A 16,516-nucleotide genomic window follows, 5' to 3' on the forward strand; every position below is an offset into this window, starting at 1 on the left:
TCGATGTGAAATACTTGAATAACATGAAGATTACTTTTGAAGTCCCATATTAGAAAAAGGAAATCATTCAGTGCAAGAGATGTCAGAGATTTGGGCATTCCGAGAACCAATGTTTTAGGCCCTATCGCTGTGTTTAATGCAGACAATCAAAGCTTAACTAAAACTTATTCAGAAGCAAAAAAAACCAAAGAACAAGATACTCAACAAGACACAAAGAACGACTTGGATGACCAGTGCATCCGAGGACGGTGCACGGTCAGGAGAGGCCGTATAAGTATGTATGTAAGTATTTTAATTGTTTTTTTTTTTAATTTTTAATTTCTGTACAATTTTTTTTTTGTGAAACTTATGTCAACATTAATTGTCACACATTTTAGATGTAAGATTTTGTAAAATAATTAGTAGATTTTGTACTGTTTCGGATGTTGCAAGCTTCATAATAAAATAAATGGTAGACTAGGCACTAACGTAATTTCGTCGTGATTAACTAACAGGATAACTGTTGCACAGATTGCGATGACGAATACCCCGATGACGTTGGTGAGCCTTCAGCTGCGTGTACTGATCCTTCTGCTTCCTCAAGAACACACGAATCACATACTGGTGACCATGGCGAGCAAGATGCCGTTCTCCCGAAGAAGAGATCACCAGTGCATGCGAGGACGGTGCACGGTCAGGAGAGGCCGTATAAGTATGTATGTAAGTATTTTAATTGTTTTTTTTTTTTAATTTTTAATTTCTATTTAAAAAAAAAAATGTGCAACTTATGTTCACATTAAGTTTACATTGTCACACAACACAACAAAATGTCTAAAGAACGAACTTTACCTCATGACCACACTTAGATCTGGACACGTTATAAAAATTATACCTAAAGACATCCAGACAAACAAAATGATCCGAGAGCACTTCATTGCCAATAATATCTCACACTATACTTTCCAGCTTAAAAGCGAGAGAGCATACAGAATAGTACTACGCGGACTCCATGCATCAGAAAATACCACAGAAATTTCAAAAGAATTGTATGAAATTGGACATGAAGTGAGACAAATAGTCAATATCAGACATCGAGTTACAAAGGAACCGTTGCCTGTATTTTATGTCGATTTAGAACCAAAGCCAAACAACAAAGCCATTTTCGATGTGAAATACTTGAATAACATGAAGATTACTTTTGAAGCCCCATATGAGAAAAAGGAAATCATTTAGTGCAAGAGATGTCAGAGATTTGGGCATTCCGAGAACCAATGTTTTAGGCCCTATCGCTGTGTTCAATGCAGACAATCAAAACTTAACTAAAACTTATTCAGAAGCAACAAAAACCAAGAACAAGATACTCAGCAAGACACAAAGAACGACTTGGATCACCAGTGCATCCGAGGACGGTGCACGGTCAGGAGTGGCCGTATAAGTATGTATGTAAGTATTTTAATTGTATTTTTTTTAAATTTCTAATTTCTATTTAATTTTTTTTTTGTGAAACTTATGTAAACATTAATTGTCACACATTTTAGATGTAAGATTTTGTACTGTGTGGATGTTGTTAGCTTAATAATTAAATAAATGATAGACTAGGCACTAACGTAATTTCGTCGTGATTAACTAACAGGAAAACTGTTGCACAGGTTGCGATGACGAATACCCGATGACGTTGGTGAGCCTTCAGCTGCGTGTACTGATCCTTCTGCTTCCTCAAGAACACACGAATCACATATTGCTGACCATGGCGAGCAAGATGCCGTTCTCCCGAAGAAGAGATCACCAGTGCATCCGAGGACGTCGCACGGTCAGGAGAGGCCGTATAAGTATGTATGTAAGTATTTTAATTGTATTTTTTTTTTAATTTTTAATTTCTAATTTCTATTTAAAAAAAATTCGTGAAACTTATGTTAACATTAAGTTTACATTGTCACACAACACAAAAAAATGTCTAAAGAACGAACTTTACCTCATGACCACACTTAGATCTGGACACGTTATAAAAATTATACCTAAAGACATCCAGACATACAAAATGATCCGAGAGAACTTCATTGCCAATAATATCTCACACTATACTTCCCAGCTTAAAAGCGAGAGAGCATACAGAATAGTACTACGCGGACTCCATGTATCAGATAATACCACAGAAATTTCAAAAGAATTGTATGAAATTGGACATGAAGCGAGACAAATAGTCAATATCAGACATCGAGTTACAAAGGAACCGTTGCCTGTATTTTATGTCGATTTAGAACCAAAGCCAAACAACAAAGCCATTTTCGATGTGAAATACTTGAATAACATGAAGATTACTTTTGAAGCCCCATATGAGAAAAAGGAAATCATTCAGTGTAAGAGATGTCAGAGATTTGGGCATTCCGAGAACCAATGTTTTAGGCCCTATCGCTGTGTTCAATGCAGACAATCAAAACTTAACTAAAACTTATTCAGAAGCAACAAAAACCAAAGAACAAGATACTCAGCAAGACACAAAGAACGACTTGGATCACCAGTGCATCCGAGGACGGTGCACGGTCAGGAGAGGCCGTATAAGTATGTATGTAAGTATTTTAATTGTATTTTTTTTTAAATTTCTAATTTCTATTTAATTTTTTTTTTGTGAAACTTATGTAAACATTAATTGTCGCACATTTTAGATGTAAGATTTTGTACTGTGTGGATGTTGTTAGCTTAATAATAAAATAAATGATAGACTAGGCACTAACGTAATTTCGTCGTGATTAACTAACAGGATAACTGTTGCACAGTTGCGATGACGAATACCCCGATGACGTTGGTGAGCCTTCAGTTGCGTGTACTGATCCTTCTGCTTCCTCAAGAACACACGAACCACATATTGGTGACCATGGCGAGCAAGATGCCGTTCTCCCGAAGAAGAGATCACCAGTGCATCCGAGGACGGTGCACGGTCAGGAGAGGCCGTATAAGTATGTATGTAAGTATTTTAATTGTTTTTTTTTTAATTTTTAATTTCTATTTAAAAAAAATTGTGAAACTTATGTTCACATTAAGTTTACATTGTCACACAACACAACAAAATGTCTAAAGAACGAACTTTACCTCATGATCACACTTAGATCTGGACACGTTATAAAAATTATACCTAAAGACATCCAGACATACAAAATGATCCGAGAGCACTTCATTGCCAATAATATCTCACACTATACTTTTCAGCTTAAAAGCGAGAGAGCATACAGAATAGTACTACGCGGACTCCATGCATTAGAAAATACCACAGAAATTTCAAAAGAATTGTATGAAATTGGACATGAAGTGAGACAAATAGTCAATATCAGACATCGAGTTACAAAGGAACCGTTGCCTGTATTTTATGTCGATTTAGAACCAAAGCCAAACAACAAAGCCATTTTCGATGTGAAATACTTGAATAACATGAAGATTACTTTTGAAGCCCCATATTAGAAAAAGGAAATCATTCAGTGCAAGAGATGTCAGAGATTTGGGCATTCCGAGAACCAATGTTTTAGGCCCTATCGCTGTGTTTAATGCAGACAATCAAAGCTTAACTAAAACTTATTCAGAAGCAAAAAAAACCAAAGAACAAGATACTCAGCAAGACACAAAGAACGACTTGGATGAGCAGTGCATCCGAGGACGGTGCACGGTCAGGAGAGGCCGTATAAGTATGTATGTAAGTATTTTAATTGTTTTTTTTTTTTAATTTTTAATTTCTATACAATTTTTTTTTTGTGAAACTTATGGAAACATTAATTGTCACACATTTTAGATGTAAGATTTTGTACTGTGTGGATGTTGTTAGCTTAATAATAAAATAAATGATAGACTAGGCACTAACGTAATTTCTTCGTGATTAACTAACAGGAAAACTGTTGCACAGATTGCGATGCTGAATACCCGATGACGTTGGTGAGCCTTCAGCTGCGTGTACTGATCCTTCTGCTTCCTCAAGAACACACGAATCACATATTGCTGACCATGGCGAGCAAGATGCCGTTCTCCCGAAGAAGAGATCACCAGTGCATCCGAGGACGTCGCACGGTCAGGAGAGGCCGTATAAGTATGTATGTAAGTATTTTAATTGTATTTTTTTTTTAAATTTTTAATTTCTATTTAAAAAAAATTCGTGAAACTTATGTTAACATTAAGTTTACATTGTCACACAACACAAAAAAATGTCTAAAGAACGAACTTTACCTCATGACCACACTTAGATCTGGACACGTTATAAAAATTATACCTAAAGACATCCAGACATACAAAATGATCCGAGAGAACTTCATTGCCAATAATATCTCACACTATACTTCCCAGCTTAAAAGCGAGAGAGCATACAGAATAGTACTACGCGGACTCCATGTATCAGATAATACCACAGAAATTTCAAAAGAATTGTATGAAATTGGACATGAAGCGAGACAAATAGTCAATATCAGACATCGAGTTACAAAGGAACCGTTGCCTGTATTTTATGTCGATTTAGAACCAAAGCCAAACAACAAAGCCATTTTCGATGTGAAATACTTGAATAACATGAAGATTACTTTTGAAGCCCCATATGAGAAAAAGGAAATCATTCAGTGTAAGAGATGTCAGAGATTTGGGCATTCCGAGAACCAATGTTTTAGGCCCTATCGCTGTGTTCAATGCAGACAATCAAAACTTAACTAAAACTTATTCAGAAGCAACAAAAACCAAAGAACAAGATACTCAGCAAGACACAAAGAACGACTTGGATCACCAGTGCATCCGAGGACGGTGCACGGTCAGGAGAGGCCGTATAAGTATGTATGTAAGTATTTTAATTGTATTTTTTTTTAAATTTCTAATTTCTATTTAATTTTTTTTTTGTGAAACTTATGTAAACATTAATTGTCGCACATTTTAGATGTAAGATTTTGTACTGTGTGGATGTTGTTAGCTTAATAATAAAATAAATGATAGACTAGGCACTAACGTAATTTCGTCGTGATTAACTAACAGGATAACTGTTGCACAGTTGCGATGACGAATACCCCGATGACGTTGGTGAGCCTTCAGTTGCGTGTACTGATCCTTCTGCTTTCTCAAGAACACACGAACCACATATTGGTGACCATGGCGAGCAAGATGCCGTTCTCCCGAAGAATAGATCACCAGTGCATCCGAGGACGGTGCACGGTCAGGAGAGGCCGTATAAGTATGTATGTAAGTATTTTAATTGTTTTTTTTTTAATTTTTAATTTCTATTTAAAAAAAATTGTGAAACTTATGTTCACATTAAGTTTACATTGTCACACAACACAACAAAATGTCTAAAGAACGAACTTTACCTCATGATCACACTTAGATCTGGACACGTTATAAAAATTATACCTAAAGACATCCAGACATACAAAATGATCCGAGAGCACTTCATTGCCAATAATATCTCACACTATACTTTCCAGCTTAAAAGCGAGAGAGCATACAGAATAGTACTACGCGGACTCCATGCATCAGAAAATACCACAGAAATTTCAAAAGAATTGTATGAAATTGGACATGAAGTGAGACAAATAGTCAATATCAGACATCGAGTTACAAAGGAACCGTTGCCTGTATTTTATGTCGATTTAGAACCAAAGCCAAACAACAAAGCCATTTTCGATGTGAAATACTTGAATAACATGAAGATTACTTTTGAAGCCCCATATTAGAAAAAGGAAATCATTCAGTGCAAGAGATGTCAGAGATTTGGGCATTCCGAGAACCAATGTTTTAGGCCCTATCGCTGTGTTTAATGCAGACAATCAAAGCTTAACTAAAACTTATTCAGAAGCAAAAAAAACCAAAGAACAAGATACTCAGCAAGACACAAAGAACGACTTGGATGACCAGTGCATCCGAGGACGGTGCACGGTCAGGAGAGGCCGTATAAGTATGTATGTAAGTATTTTAATTGTTTTTTTTTTTAATTTTTAATTTCTATACAATTTTTTTTTTGTGAAACTTATGGAAACATTAATTGTCACACATTTTAGATGTAAGATTTTGTACTGTGTGGATGTTGTTAGCTTAATAATAAAATAAATGATAGACTAGGCACTAACGTAATTTCGTCGTGATTAACTAACAGGAAAACTGTTGCACAGATTGCGATGCTGAATACCCGATGACGTTGGTGAGCCTTCAGCTGCGTGTACTGATCCTTCTGCTTCCTCAAGAACACACGAATCACATATTGCTGACCATGGCGAGCAAGATGCCGTTCTCCCGAAGAAGAGATCACCAGTGCATCCGAGGACGTCGCACGGTCAGGAGAGGCCGTATAAGTATGTATGTAAGTATTTTAATTGTATTTTTTTTTTAAATTTTTAATTTCTATTTAAAAAAAATTCGTGAAACTTATGTTAACATTAAGTTTACATTGTCACACAACACAACAAAATGTCTAAAGAACGAACTTTACCTCATGACCACACTTAGATCTGGACACGTTATAAAAATTATACCTAAAGACATCCAGACATACAAAATGATCCGAGAGAACTTCATTGCCAATAATATCTCACACTATACTTCCCAGCTTAAAAGCGAGAGAGCATACAGAATAGTACTACGCGGACTCCATGTATCAGATAATACCACAGAAATTTCAAAAGAATTGTATGAAATTGGACATGAAGCGAGACAAATAGTCAATATCAGACATCGAGTTACAAAGGAACCGTTGCCTGTATTTTATGTCGATTTAGAACCAAAGCCAAACAACAAAGCCATTTTCGATGTGAAATACTTGAATAACATGAAGATTACTTTTGAAGCCCCATATGAGAAAAAGGAAATCATTCAGTGTAAGAGATGTCAGAAGTTTGGGCATTCCGAGAACCAATGTTTTAGGCCCTATCGCTGTGTTCAATGCAGACAATCAAAACTTAACTAAAACTTATTCAGAAGCAACATAAACCAAAGAACAAGATACTCAGCAAGACACAAAGAACGACTTGGATCACCAGTGCATCCGAGGACGGTGCACGGTCAGGAGAGGCCGTATAAGTATGTATGTAAGTATTTTAATTGTATTTTTTTTTAAATTTCTATTTAATTTTTTTTTTGTGAAACTTATGTAAACATTAATTGTCGCACATTTTAGATGTAAGATTTTGTACTGTGTGGATGTTGTTAGCTTAATAATAAAATAAATGATAGACTAGGCACTAACGTAATTTCGTCGTGATTAACTAACAGGATAACTGTTGCACAGTTGCGATTACGAATACCCCGATGACGTTGGTGAGCCTTCAGTTGCGTGTACTGATCCTTCTGCTTTCTCAAGAACACACGAACCACATATTGGTGACCATGGCGAGCAAGATGCCGTTCTCCCGAAGAATAGATCACCAGTGCATCCGAGGACGGTGCACGGTCAGGAGAGGCCGTATAAGTATGTATGTAAGTATTTTAATTGTTTTTTTTTTAATTTTTAATTTCTATTTAAAAAAAATTGTGAAACTTATGTTCACATTAAGTTTACATTGTCACACAACACAACAAAATGTCTAAAGAACGAACTTTACCTCATGATCACACTTAGATCTGGACACGTTATAAAAATTATACCTAAAGACATCCAGACATACAAAATGATCCGAGAGCACTTCATTGCCAATAATATCTCACACTATACTTTCCAGCTTAAAAGCGAGAGAGCATACAGAATAGTACTACGCGGACTCCATGCATCAGAAAATACCACAGAAATTTCAAAAGAATTGTATGAAATTGGACATGAAGTGAGACAAATAGTCAATATCAGACATCGAGTTACAAAGGAACCGTTGCCTGTATTTTATGTCGATTTAGAACCAAAGCCAAACAACAAAGCCATTTTCGATGTGAAATACTTGAATAACATGAAGATTACTTTTGAAGCCCCATATTAGAAAAAGGAAATCATTCAGTGCAAGAGATGTCAGAGATTTGGGCATTCCGAGAACCAATGTTTTAGGCCCTATCGCTGTGTTTAATGCAGACAATCAAAGCTTAACTAAAACTTATTCAGAAGCAAAAAAAACCAAAGAACAAGATACTCAACAAGACACAAAGAACGACTTGGATGACCAGTGCATCCGAGGACGGTGCACGGTCAGGAGAGGCCGTATAAGTATGTATGTAAGTATTTTAATTGTTTTTTTTTTTAATTTTTAATTTCTATACAATTTTTTTTTTTGTGAAACTTATGGAAACATTAATTGTCACACATTTTAGATGTAAGATTTTGTACTGTGTGGATGTTGTTAGCTTAATAATAAAATAAATGATAGACTAGGCACTAACGTAATTTCGTCGTGATTAACTAACAGGAAAACTGTTGCACAGATTGCGATGACGAATACCCGATGACGTTGGTGAGCCTTCAGCTGCGTGTACTGATCCTTCTGCTTCCTCAAGAACACACGAATCACATATTGCTGACCATGGCGAGCAAGATGCCGTTCTCCCGAAGAAGAGATCACCAGTGCATCCGAGGACGTCGCACGGTCAGGAGAGGCCGTATAAGTATGTATGTAAGTATTTTAATTGTTTTTTTTTTTAATTTTTAATTTATATTTAAAAAAAAAATGTGAAACTTATGTTCACATTAAGTTTACATTGTCACACAACACAACAAAATGTCTAAAGAACGAACTTTACCTCATGACCACACTTAGATCTGGACACGTTATAAAAATTATACCTAAAGACATCCAGACATACAAAATGATCCGAGAGCACTTCATTGCCAATAATATCTCACACTATACTTTCCAGCTTAAAAGCGAGAGAGCATACAGAATAGTACTACGCGGACTCCATGCATCAGAAAATACCACAGAAATTTCAAAAGAATTGTATGAAATTGGACATGAAGTGAGACAAATAGTCAATATCAGACATCGAGTTACAAAGGAACCGTTGCCTGTATTTTATGTCGATTTAGAACCAAAGCCAAACAACAAAGCCATTTTCGATGTGAAATACTTGAATAACATGAAGATTACTTTTGAAGCCCCATATTAGAAAAAGGAAATCATTCAGTGCAAGAGATGTCAGAGATTTGGGCATTCCGAGAACCAATGTTTTAGGCCCTATCGCTGTGTTTAATGCAGACAATCAAAGCTTAACTAAAACTTATTCAGAAGCAAAAAAAACCAAAGAACAAGATACTCAACAAGACACAAAGAACGACTTGGATGACCAGTGCATCCGAGGACGGTGCACGGTCAGGAGAGGCCGTATAAGTATGTATGTAAGTATTTTAATTGTTTTTTTTTTTAATTTTTAATTTCTATACAATTTTTTTTTTGAAACTTATGGAAACATTAATTGTCACACATTTTAGATGTAAGATTTTGTACTGTGTGGATGTTGTTAGCTTAATAATAAAATAAATGATAGACTAGGCACTAACGTAATTTCGTCGTGATTAACTAACAGGATAACTGTTGCACAGATTGCGATGACGAATACCCCGATGACGTTGGTGAGCCTTCAGCTGCGTGTACTGATCCTTCTGCTTCCTCAAGAACACACGAATCACATACTGGTGACCATGGCGAGCAAGATGCCGTTCTCCCGAAGAAGAGATCACCAGTGCATCCGAGGACGGTGCACGGTCAGGAGAGGCCGTATAAGTATGTATGTAAGTATTTTAATTGTTTTTTTTTTTAATTTTTAATTTCTATACAATTTTTTTTTTGAAACTTATGGAAACATTAATTGTCACACATTTTAGATGTAAGATTTTGTACTGTGTGGATGTTGTTAGCTTAATAATAAAATAAATGATAGACTAGGCACTAACGTAATTTCGTCGTGATTAACTAACAGGATAACTGTTGCACAGATTGCGATGACGAATACCCCGATGACGTTGGTGAGCCTTCAGCTGCGTGTACTGATCCTTCTGCTTCCTCAAGAACACACGAATCACATACTGGTGACCATGGCGAGCAAGATGACGTTCTCCCGAAGAAGAGATCACCAGTGCATCCGAGGACGGTGCACGGTAAGGAGAGGCCGTATAAGTATGTATGTAAGTATATTAATTGTATTTTTTTTAAATTTCTAATTTCTATTTAATTTTTTTTTGTGAAACTTATGTCAACATTAATTGTCACACATTTTAGATGTAAGATTTTGTAAAATAATTAGTAGATTTTGTACTTTTTCGGATGTTGCAAGCTTCATAATAAAATAAATGGTAGACTAGGCACTAACGTAATTTCGTCGTGATTAACTAACAGGATAACTGTTGCACAGATTGCGATGACGAATACCCCGATGACGTTGGTGAGCCTTCAGCTGCGTGTACTGATCCTTCTGCTTCCTCAAGAACACACGAATCACATACTGGTGACCATGGCGAGCAAGATGCCGTTCTCCCGAAGAAGAGATCACCAGTGCATCCGAGGACGGTGCACGGTCAGGAGAGGCCGTATAAGTATGTATGTAAGTATTTTAATTGTTTTTTTTTTTAATTTTTAATTTCTATTTAAAAAAAAAATGTGAAACTTATGTTCACATTAAGTTTACATTGTCACACAACACAACAAAATGTCTAAAGAACGAACTTTACCTCATGACCACACTTAGATCTGGACACGTTATAAAAATTATACCTAAAGACATCCAGACATACAAAATGATCCGAGAGAACTTCATTGCCAATAATATCTCACACTATACTTCCCAGCTTAAAAGCGAGAGAGCATACAGAATAGTACTACGCGGACTCCATGTATCAGATAATACCACAGAAATTTCAAAAGAATTGTATGAAATTGGACATGAAGCGAGACAAATAGTCAATATCAGACATCGAGTTACAAAGGAACCGTTGCCTGTATTTTATGTCGATTTAGAACCAAAGCCAAACAACAAAGCCATTTTCGATGTGAAATACTTGAATAACATGAAGATTACTTTTGAAGCCCCATATGAGAAAAAGGAAATCATTCAGTGTAAGAGATGTCAGAAGTTTGGGCATTCCGAGAACCAATGTTTTAGGCCCTATCGCTGTGTTCAATGCAGACAATCAAAACTTAACTAAAACTTATTCAGAAGCAACAAAAACCAAAGAACAAGATACTCAGCAAGACACAAAGAACGACTTGGATCACCAGTGCATCCGAGGACGGTGCACGGTCAGGAGAGGCCGTATAAGTATGTATGTAAGTATTTTAATTGTATTTTTTTTTAAATTTCTATTTAATTTTTTTTTTGTGAAACTTATGTAAACATTAATTGTCGCACATTTTAGATGTAAGATTTTGTACTGTGTGGATGTTGTTAGCTTAATAATAAAATAAATGATAGACTAGGCACTAACGTAATTTCGTCGTGATTAACTAACAGGATAACTGTTGCACAGTTGCGATGACGAATACCCCGATGACGTTGGTGAGCCTTCAGTTGCGTGTACTGATCCTTCTGCTTTCTCAAGAACACACGAACCACATATTGGTGACCATGGCGAGCAAGATGCCGTTCTCCCGAAGAATAGATCACCAGTGCATCCGAGGACGGTGCACGGTCAGGAGAGGCCGTATAAGTATGTATGTAAGTATTTTAATTGTTTTTTTTTTAATTTTTAATTTCTATTTAAAAAAAATTGTGAAACTTATGTTCACATTAAGTTTACATTGTCACACAACACAACAAAATGTCTAAAGAACGAACTTTACCTCATGATCACACTTAGATCTGGACACGTTATAAAAATTATACCTAAAGACATCCAGACATACAAAATGATCCGAGAGCACTTCATTGCCAATAATATCTCACACTATACTTTCCAGCTTAAAAGCGAGAGAGCATACAGAATAGTACTACGCGGACTCCATGCATCAGAAAATACCACAGAAATTTCAAAAGAATTGTATGAAATTGGACATGAAGTGAGACAAATAGTCAATATCAGACATCGAGTTACAAAGGAACCGTTGCCTGTATTTTATGTCGATTTAGAACCAAAGCCAAACAACAAAGCCATTTTCGATGTGAAATACTTGAATAACATGAAGATTACTTTTGAAGCCCCATATGAGAAAAAGGAAATCATTTAGTGCAAGAGATGTCAGAGATTTGGGCATTCCGAGAACCAATGTTTTAGGCCCTATCGCTGTGTTCAATGCAGACAATCAAAACTTAACTAAAACTTATTCAGAAGCAACAAAAACCAAGAACAAGATACTCAGCAAGACACAAAGAACGACTTGGATCACCAGTGCATCCGAGGACGGTGCACGGTCAGGAGTGGCCGTATAAGTATGTATGTAAGTATTTTAATTGTATTTTTTTTAAATTTCTAATTTCTATTTAATTTTTTTTTTGTGAAACTTATGTAAACATTAATTGTCACACATTTTAGATGTAAGATTTTGTACTGTGTGGATGTTGTTAGCTTAATAATAAAATAAATGATAGACTAGGCACTAACGTAATTTCGTCGTGATTAACTAACAGGATAACTGTTGCACAGATTGCGATGACGAATACCCCGATGACGTTGGTGAGCCTTCAGCTGCGTGTACTGATCCTTCTGCTTCCTCAAGAACACACGAACCACATATTGGTGACCATGGCGAGCAAGATGCCGTTCTCCCGAAGAAGAGATCACCAGTGCATCCAAGGACGGTGCACGGTCAGGAGAGGCCGTATAAGTATGTATGTAAGTATTTTAATTGTATTTTTTTTTTAATTTTTAATTTCTAATTTCTATTTAAAAAAAATTCGTGAAACTTATGTTCACATTAAGTTTACATTGTCACACAACACAACAAAATGTCTAAAGAACGAACTTTACCTCATGATCACACTTAGATCTGGACACGTTATAAAAATTATACCTAAAGACATCCAGACATACAAAATGATCCGAGAGCACTTCATTGCCAATAATATCTCACACTATACTTCCCAGCTTAAAAGCGAGAGAGCATACAGAATAGTACTACGCGGACTCCATGTATCAGATAATACCACAGAAATTTCAAAAGAATTGTATGAAATTGGACATGAAGCGAGACAAATAGTCAATATCAGACATCGAGTTACAAAGGAACCGTTGCCTGTATTTTATGTCGATTTAGAACCAAAGCCAAACAACAAAGCCATTTTCGATGTGAAATACTTGAATAACATGAAGATTACTTTTGAAGCCCCATATGAGAAAAAGGAAATCATTCAGTGTAAGAGATGTCAGAAGTTTGGGCATTCCGAGAACCAATGTTTTAGGCCCTATCGCTGTGTTCAATGCAGACAATCAAAACTTAACTAAAACTTATTCAGAAGCAACAAAAACCAAAGAACAAGATACTCAGCAAGACACAAAGAACGACTTGGATCACCAGTGCATCCGAGGACGGTGCACGGTCAGGAGAGGCCGTATAAGTATGTATGTAAGTATTTTAATTGTATTTTTTTTTAAATTTCTATTTAATTTTTTTTTTGTGAAACTTATGTAAACATTAATTGTCGCACATTTTAGATGTAAGATTTTGTACTGTGTGGATGTTGTTAGCTTAATAATAAAATAAATGATAGACTAGGCACTAACGTAATTTCGTCGTGATTAACTAACAGGATAACTGTTGCACAGTTGCGATGACGAATACCCCGATGACGTTGGTGAGCCTTCAGTTGCGTGTACTGATCCTTCTGCTTTCTCAAGAACACACGAACCACATATTGGTGACCATGGCGAGCAAGATGCCGTTCTCCCGAAGAATAGATCACCAGTGCATCCGAGGACGGTGCACGGTCAGGAGAGGCCGTATAAGTATGTATGTAAGTATTTTAATTGTTTTTTTTTTAATTTTTAATTTCTATTTAAAAAAAATTGTGAAACTTATGTTCACATTAAGTTTACATTGTCACACAACACAACAAAATGTCTAAAGAACGAACTTTACCTCATGATCACACTTAGATCTGGACACGTTATAAAAATTATACCTAAAGACATCCAGACATACAAAATGATCCGAGAGCACTTCATTGCCAATAATATCTCACACTATACTTTCCAGCTTAAAAGCGAGAGAGCATACAGAATAGTACTACGCGGACTCCATGCATCAGAAAATACCACAGAAATTTCAAAAGAATTGTATGAAATTGGACATGAAGTGAGACAAATAGTCAATATCAGACATCGAGTTACAAAGGAACCGTTGCCTGTATTTTATGTCGATTTAGAACCAAAGCCAAACAACAAAGCCATTTTCGATGTGAAATACTTGAATAACATGAAGATTACTTTTGAAGCCCCATATGAGAAAAAGGAAATCATTTAGTGCAAGAGATGTCAGAGATTTGGGCATTCCGAGAACCAATGTTTTAGGCCCTATCGCTGTGTTCAATGCAGACAATCAAAACTTAACTAAAACTTATTCAGAAGCAACAAAAACCAAGAACAAGATACTCAGCAAGACACAAAGAACGACTTGGATCACCAGTGCATCCGAGGACGGTGCACGGTCAGGAGTGGCCGTATAAGTATGTATGTAAGTATTTTAATTGTATTTTTTTTTAATTTCTAATTTCTATTTAATTTTTTTTTTGTGAAACTTATGTAAACATTAATTGTCACACATTTTAGATGTAAGATTTTGTACTGTGTGGATGTTGTTAGCTTAATAATAAAATAAATGATAGACTAGGCACTAACGTAATTTCGTCGTGATTAACTAACAGGATAACTGTTGCACAGATTGCGATGACGAATACCCCGATGACGTTGGTGAGCCTTCAGCTGCGTGTACTGATCCTTCTGCTTCCTCAAGAACACACGAATCACATACTGGTGACCATGGCGAGCAAGATGCCGTTCTCCCGAAGAAGAGATCACCAGTGCATGCGAGGACGGTGCACGGTCAGGAGAGGCCGTATAAGTATGTATGTAAGTATTTTAATTGTATTTTTTTTTTAATTTTTAATTTCTAATTTCTATTTAAAAAAAATTCGTGAAACTTATGTTCACATTAAGTTTACATTGTCACACAACACAACAAAATGTCTAAAGAACGAACTTTACCTCATGATCACACTTAGATCTGGACACGTTATAAAAATTATACCTAAAGACATCCAGACATACAAAATGATCCGAGAGCACTTCATTGCCAATAATATCTCACACTATACTTTCCAGCTTAAAAGCGAGAGAGCATACAGAATAGTACTACGCGGACTCCATGCATCAGAAAATACCACAGAAATTTCAAAAGAATTGTATGAAATTGGACATGAAGTGAGACAAATAGTCAATATCAGACATCGAGTTACAAAGGAACCGTTGCCTGTATTTTATGTCGATTTAGAACCAAAGCCAAACAACAAAGCCATTTTCGATGTGAAATACTTGAATAACATGAAGATTACTTTTGAAGCCCCATATTAGAAAAAGGAAATCATTCAGTGCAAGAGATGTCAGAGATTTGGGCATTCCGAGAACCAATGTTTTAGGCCCTATCGCTGTGTTTAATGCAGACAATCAAAGCTTAACTAAAACTTATTCAGAAGCAAAAAAAACCAAAGAACAAGATACTCAACAAGACACAAAGAACGACTTGGATGACCAGTGCATCCGAGGACGGTGCACGGTCAGGAGAGGCCGTATAAGTATGTATGTAAGTATTTTAATTGTTTTTTTTTTTAATTTTTAATTTCTATACAATTTTTTTTTTGAAACTTATGGAAACATTAATTGTCACACATTTTAGATGTAAGATTTTGTACTGTGTGGATGTTGTTAGCTTAATAATAAAATAAATGATAGACTAGGCACTAACGTAATTTCGTCGTGATTAACTAACAGGATAACTGTTGCACAGATTGCGATGACGAATACCCCGATGACGTTGGTGAGCCTTCAGCTGCGTGTACTGATCCTTCTGCTTCCTCAAGAACACACGAATCACATACTGGTGACCATGGCGAGCAAGATGCCGTTCTCCCGAAGAAGAGATCACCAGTGCATCCGAGGACGGTGCACGGTCAGGAGAGGCCGTATAAGTATGTATGTAAGTATTTTAATTGTTTTTTTTTTTAATTTTTAATTTCTATACAATTTTTTTTTTGAAACTTATGGAAACATTAATTGTCACACATTTTAGATGTAAGATTTTGTACTGTGTGGATGTTGTTAGCTTAATAATAAAATAAATGATAGACTAGGCACTAACGTAATTTCGTCGTGATTAACTAACAGGATAACTGTTGCACAGATTGCGATGACGAATACCCCGATGACGTTGGTGAGCCTTCAGCTGCGTGTACTGATCCTTCTGCTTCCTCAAGAACACACGAATCACATACTGGTGACCATGGCGAGCAAGATGACGTTCTCCCGAAGAAGAGATCACCAGTGCATCCGAGGACGGTGCACGGTAAGGAGAGGCCGTATAAGTATGTATGTAAGTATATTAATTGTATTTTTTTTAAATTTCTAATTTCTATTTAATTTTTTTTTGTGAAACTTATGTCAACATTAATTGTCACACATTTTAGATGTAAGATT

This window comes from Pieris napi, chromosome 17 (assembly GCF_905475465.1).
Source record: "Pieris napi chromosome 17, ilPieNapi1.2, whole genome shotgun sequence".
Lineage (NCBI taxonomy): Eukaryota > Metazoa > Arthropoda > Insecta > Lepidoptera > Pieridae > Pieris > Pieris napi.